Source organism: Pygoscelis adeliae, unplaced genomic scaffold (assembly GCF_000699105.1).
Source record: "Pygoscelis adeliae isolate BGI_AS28 unplaced genomic scaffold, ASM69910v1 Scaffold66, whole genome shotgun sequence".
In the NCBI taxonomy this organism is placed as follows: domain Eukaryota; kingdom Metazoa; phylum Chordata; class Aves; order Sphenisciformes; family Spheniscidae; genus Pygoscelis; species Pygoscelis adeliae.
This window is the reverse complement of record NW_008825167.1, coordinates 6,540,076-6,547,020: the sequence shown is the minus strand read 5'-3', so window position 1 is coordinate 6,547,020 and position 6,945 is coordinate 6,540,076.

Genomic DNA, 6,945 nt, shown 5'->3' with positions numbered 1-6,945 from the left:
GAGCGGCGGTGGCAGTCGGGGCTCTGACATTGCTTTAGGGACCCGAGTCACCCGCTACTGAGCAGCCAGCGCAGCGCTACCCGTGGCCGTAGCACCTTGGGATGCAAAGAGTGTTCTGTTTTCATTGATTTTTTTAAGCTGGATATTTGTGTGTGTGCTCCATGTGTGTGCATGCATGCATGCATCCGTGTGCGCGCGCGCGCAACTGTATCTGTAATCGCAACATGACTGCAAAGAGCATACTGCTTGCTGCGAGATTAAATACTACCACCGCCTCGGCAGCTCTGCCGTTCTGTGTCATGACTGTGCTTTTAGCAGGTGAGGAGATACTACTGCTCAGTTAATCCATTTTCTCTGCAATTACCACATAGGAAAAGAAGGAGTAGGGACAAGATTACAGGGCTGCGAGGCCTCTTCCTCTGTGGAAAAGGCTCTGGAGAGATGAAGTCATCGAGAAGTTCTTTTTATGGAGACGTAGCGGTTTGGCCTGTTTCCTGGTGGGAGAAGAGAGGAAGGGCTTTCCCTTGCAGCACGCAGGTGTTGGGAAGACAACGCCTCTTCGTTGCTCCTGGCTTAACTCTCCTTCTAGCGCCGTGAGCGCACTGTCATCGCAGGAGAGAGGCATAAAGAAAACCAGCCTACAATTGGTAGCTTTTTCTGCAGATTCTCCACTGCAATTCGGAGGATGAATCCTCCTTCACACCCATCCTCTCTCTGCCCAGCTTGTACCCCCCCCAGGCCCACTGCAGCCGATTTATTTACCTTCTGAAAAGAGCAGGGTTTGGCCAGTAGAAACTCCACAACACGTTGCTAGCCAGAGACCGGATCCTGTATTGTCTTGTGCAAAAAACAAACTCGGTTCAGAGTTTCATCGGATTAAAGCAGAAATAAAAGGGCCCCCCAAAAACTGTGAGAAGGGCAGTTTTTCATCTGGTGTTTATAGACAAGTTTCTATCCTAATTTCTTAGTGGAAGTTTTGGGGTGGAAAAAAAAAGAAATAAAATCTAATACAACTTGCATCTAACAAAGAATTAAGACTTTTTCTGACCTTAAACGGTGTTATTTTTCTTGACATGGATGAGCATGGTTCAGCTATACCACACGCAGCCTACCATCATTTTGTATTAAAAAAAATAAGCAACTTCTGTTGATCTACAAATAAATTACTGTCATGAATACCCGTATTCTGAGCATCCAACTGTACGCTCTGCATAACCCGTTTCAGTGGATGAACTTAAATGCCAGAAGAAGAGAACTGGGAAACGGACGGAGGTGAAGCTGTGTGTGCGTGAGCTCAGCCTGCAGACCGGCTCCCGTTCCGAGCCCCGGGGCGTGTTTAGCCGCGGGACGCACTTCTGCTTTTCTTGGAGGTATTCACAGCAGTCTCTGCTACTGTGACAAGGGATTATTTCACCATTTTAACAACTTTATAGCAGACTGGTAATTAGCGGTGAAATTTTTCATCCTTGCAGACCAGCCCTGTGGAAAAGAGACACATTTTTGAAAAGAACCACATCATCACAGCTTTTAATCAAGTAGTATTAACTTTATGCACTTCATTATATGATGGTGTTGATAAAGGAAGGTCTGCAAAACAGACATCTCTTTCAGAAATCTGTAAATTTATTTTTTTTTAACTATCAGAGGCCATTGTTTGTGTGTGGTAAGAGCCAGTAACAGTGTTGATATTTAACCCGCTAACTTGCACTTTCCAGAATTGGTGGAAGGAGAATTGAATCCCTTCAGATACCCTTTAAGGAAGAGCTGCGCTCCCTACAAAGCCTAATGGGGCAAACATATCAGAAATTAATTTCACCAGCAATGAAATGAGCCAATTTGCTTAAGTGACTGACTAAATGCACTGTTGTTAATTGGTAGCTGCAAAAGAAACATCCAAGTGTGTCACGTAACTACCTAGAATCGAAATGCAGGGGATATACGAAACACAAAAGATCAGAAACCGTTTGGTCACCTTGGCTGTTCTTTCTACTTGAAGTATTGTAAATGAACCCCAGCAGAGGATTCCTGGGGAGGCATGTCCAGCCAGAGGCTCGCCCGTTCGCAAAGCAGAGTGAAGGCGCTCCGATTTCAGAATTTCTTCTTTCCATTTTGCACGAGAGGCGTAAAATGTGGTTACAGGCGATTTATGTCATGGAAAGGGTCTGTGCGATAAGGATTTTTAAGTGACGACATTTTGGTGCACGTGAAGCACTGACAGAGAGCCTTCTGCTGTTCGCCGGTCAGATTGTTACCTAGAGGTGTCAGCGAGCGGGTTCTGTGCCAGAGCCGAAGGAATGGTTCATAGTCTGCCCGATGTGTTACACTGTACGGATTCATTCGTAGGCGCGTACGTGGCGCTTGCTACATTCTGTAGCACACAGAGTGTTGTGTTGTATCGTTATCTCGTCACAATATAAATACAAATTTTTATACCTTTCTGTTGTGGTTTTCAGGGTTTTTTCATTTTTCATCGTTTGGGGTTTTTTTGTGTATAGCGTTTCTTCTCTTTGCGAATCTTTTCATATCGGCTTAATGACTATTTCAGAAGGAGCTCACTGAGTTTTAGCAATTCAAATTAATAGTATGGTATGAAGGTTAGAGTGCTATTTAAATTAAAGTTCTTCTACCTATCTTGGCCCAATGTAACCCCAATAGTCATTAACGTTATTTGTCTCTAACCATGGGTGCTGCATAAATTTCCACTTCTACATTTCTGAAGACAAACCAACCTGTAAAACAAAGTGCAAGTCGAAATGCATTAGTGTCTGCTCTAAGTAATTATACTTGAAATCATTCCAGCTCTGTGCAAGATAGGGAAAAAAAAAAAGCGCGTTAAAAGGCAGCCTACAAGTTCTGCATGTGTATTTTGTCGAACATGAAAGTCACATCACAAGTGATGTACAGCCAGAGAAAAAAGAGCATTTTAGTTTGTTACTGGCAGAGATGAGAGGAGGGACAGAACTGAAACGCTTTTGCAAATTGCATCGTTATACTCTCAGCTGTAGTGTGTGACATCCACTGGGTTTTGTTTCAGTTTGTCAAGCACATTGCACTTAAATACAGCGATGTCTTAAAAATACAGAAATAGTAGTTTTAGTTGAAATCATGGCAAGTAGCTTGTCGATATGCTTGTTTGGTTCAAATAAGCTGAGCTGCTGAATCAGTAAAAACATTCACGTGCAAAGCGTAGTAAACTATTTTTTATCAAAGCTTTCCTTGAAATTACCGCTATCGCAGAATAAGCATAAAATACAATCCAGCACATCACTAGCTTATTATAAATTAATCTCCAACAGGAAAAAGGCTGTAATAAACACTTAGCAGCGCTATATTTTGGGACAGCACCGCTTTTCTCAGCACAAGGAAGAATTGCATGGGGTAACAGAATTATGACAAACGTGGCGGCACTATTTTTGTAAATCCTGTACAGTTTATGACCTGTACAGCTCCTTTCCTGACATTTGTAATGTCTTACGATTTGTTTGTAAGAAAAGTAAGATGCCTCATTTTGCTGATGATGGGTATGTCAAATTTAATATTAAAAGTCCAGAAGGTTGCCTTGCCTATCAGGGTGAAAATGTTTTACCAAAGCCTATTTAAATGGAAAAGAGCTTTAAATTATAATTAAATTCTTGATGATATAACCATTGGCTTCCTCTAAAAGAGGTAGTTTAAAGTGGTTTCAATGGCAAAGTTCTCAGTTATTGTTGTTATTCTAGAAACTGTGAATTACCCAGTGTTTTTAAGGACCTTGGCATGCAAGAAAGGTACGATTATGGTGTGGTGGACAGAGGAGGAGTGGAGGGCTGGCATTACTGCTGCCAGAAGAGCTGGGTTTGGAATAGCAGAGATTGCTGCTGGTAGGAGGCTGATTTCCTTTTGCCTGCTACGATTTTACGCTCCCCGGGCTGAGGGCGCAGCTCTATAAAAGCCCCCCGAAAGTTTGCTCTCCTGTGTGGCTGCTGTGCAAAGGAACCACTGCCCCACTGGGGAGGAGCCGGTTGGAGTTCGGTGGGAGAGGGGGAGCAGAGCAAGGAAGCGGGAAGGATCAGGCTGGTCCTTCACAGTCCCTGCCGAGGCCCCTGCTGAGTCCTAGTGTACGTTCCCACACAAAGGTTCGGTTTCTTACAAACAAAACCCTTTTGCAGACAGCCCAGCTGATCAGCCCCGCGCGGGCTTTTAATCCAAAATAGGGTCAGAAGAGTAAACAAACAATTTTCTAGAAAAAAAATAACCTTGTGCATCATATGTCTAAATACACTAAGAGTGTTAGCCCAAATGCGTAGGCGCTTCTTTTTTATTTATGGCATTGAATCCGACAAAGCTGAAGAAAACTAATCACTTTGACCTGCCTTCCTGGGAATACAAGGTCTCCGAATGAAATCTACCATTCCTCTGGAGAGAAGATACATGTGCTGGTGAGAGAAAGCAAGCTGGTGCCAAATTTCTGTCTTCTGACTTTGTTATAATAAAAGTTCACATGGCACTTCAAAAGCTGTGCTTAATTCAGAATATAAATTTGCTTAAAGCAATGGATTACTTTTTAGGACAGGGTGTTTCCAAAGAGTGGTTGGTACTCCAGCGATCTGCAGCAGGGACCTCTAACATCCCGCTGCTGCTATGAGCAGATGTGCAGTATGATGCAAAATGAAAAAGCTTCTACACTGTTACAGTTCATCAGCTAAAAACTTATTTCCATGTCTTCTCCGTGGGTTTGGGTTTTTTCTCCACACAACAAAATAACACAAAGCAAAACCCTAAAGCAGTAATAAGCAAACCATTTTTAGAAGAGTTTTTCATCTGACAGATGTATCCTCGTGAGAGCATTTATACCAGCCAGCTGCAATGCCTATAAGGTGGCAACTGCACTCCTCGGCTGTTTTTTACAGCCTTGGCCAACGGGTAACCGATAGCTTCTCTCCGAGGTATCAGGCACAACGATGTCATATTTTGCAGTGGAACAAACGCAACATGGCATCGATGGAATAGTGCAGAGCTTGCAGACATCCTTCCAGAAATGTCTATGTCTTAATCTGTTGGAATCCACCATAAAATGGCTTGTAAAGGCAATAAGCTATCTAAGCAACCTCTCCGGTTCTTGGGCACAGATGCAAAACAACTGCTCCTAGAATGGAAAAAAAGGGTAAGGTAAGCCTTTAATTATGTTTTGACTAAACGCAACCAAGAAAAAAATGAATCAGAGACAAACAATCTTGACCTATAAGGAGCTGCAAACGCAAACACTGAAGCACATGGGGCTGTGGCTGGGTGGGGAAAGGGGCTGTAAGAAATTTTGAAGATAACGTTTGTAGCATGTTTGTAGGGGAAGGCTGTTGTTTAATCTCTGCCCTAAAAGATGATCGATGGTCTAACAAAGGAAAATTTGTTTCACATTAGAGGCTTGTTCTTTCAAAATGAGAAGTTTAAGTGCACAATGTTCTGACCTAAAATATTTCAATTCTAGCCTGAATTCCTATGCCAGCGGGGATTATGAGATCATGCTGTCTGTCAACTCCTCTTTCGTCCATCTGTTCCCCTCCTCCTTTCCTTGATAACTTTTGAACCTTCAGGCTAATTTTCACCAAATTTGGCAAAGCAGAGATAGGACGGAGGCTGTAACGATAATCCATGGTGAAAACTTTCATGAAAATTCCATGTCTGTGTAGAAAGAGAAATAATTTCCTGCACTGAATGTGCCCAAAAGCTGGCCCAATTGAGCTCTTCGCTGTTTCGAGAGGTGGCTACTGGCCAGCACGCGTGTAGCTCCAAACCAGCTACAGAATGAGCATACAGTCCTGCTGGCCCAGCTAAACAGATGGGGACGTCGGTTTTGTGAAAGGCCACGATGGAGGTGGGACATCGTACGCGTTTGAGTCTGGAAAGAGGGAGAGGAACCGGTCACACAGGGAACTGAAGCCATTAGTTGCAGCAATCCAGATAGACAATTTGATAGACAAAAGATAGGCAATCTTTTATCAGATGCGTCTTCTTTCATCTAGGATGTGGACTTCAGTAGCAGAGCTGAATTGCTCTCGGGACAGCAGAATTTTAGAAAGTTTTCTAGGTGTCAAAAATTTGCTTTTACTCAGGCATTTTTTACACGAGTAACACTAATATTTATAAAATTAAAAAAAAATGATACTGTGAAGCAAAAGCCTCCAAAATACTACTGTAGGACAAGTTGATTTTAGTGCAAGTAACTGACTGAACTGAAACGGTGTCGTCTTGTGAAATAAGCTAGTGAATGCTTTTGTTCCTTCCCCATCAGAAAGACGCAATGCACTCTATCTGCAAGATGATTTGAAAACTTCAGCTAGCCTGAATTACAGCTGCATATCAGGCTGTAATCTGATGGGGAGGAATTCAACACAACAGCTCTTTTTACCCATGAGAACTCACTCAGGGTCAGGGTTTAATTTAAAAATGTGTCTTGCACAGACCACATTATACCAGAAATCAACATACTGCACTTTGTAGGCAATACAGGTGCTGATTTTGATCTAGAAAACCTCATGTGAGTTAGTCTTAGCTGTGCTGAGCTGCGAGGTTGCTCATTTCCCTGTGTTGATTCATTTCAACAATTGCATTAAGTGAGATTGGAGAAGCTGCACATTTAGGACATGTAGTGGGAGGGCTCAGCCGCCCACACACAGACTGGGTCAATGCCTCGTCAGGGTGAAATGTAGAGATAACACTTCTGAATGCAATAAATGATTTCTTTCTAGAATAACTGGCTTTAGAAACCACAAGAAAAAAAAACGCCGTTCTGAATTTAGTCTTCAGCAGTGCAGAGGATCTAATTCAAGAGCTGTTAGTGGGTGAGCTGCTCCATAGTAGCGACCACAATATAATTAAGCTTAACACTGAAAGAAGAGAGCAAGACAAATAAAGCAGACGGATACTCAATTTTAAGAAAACGACCTATGCAAAAATGGAGAAAAATGC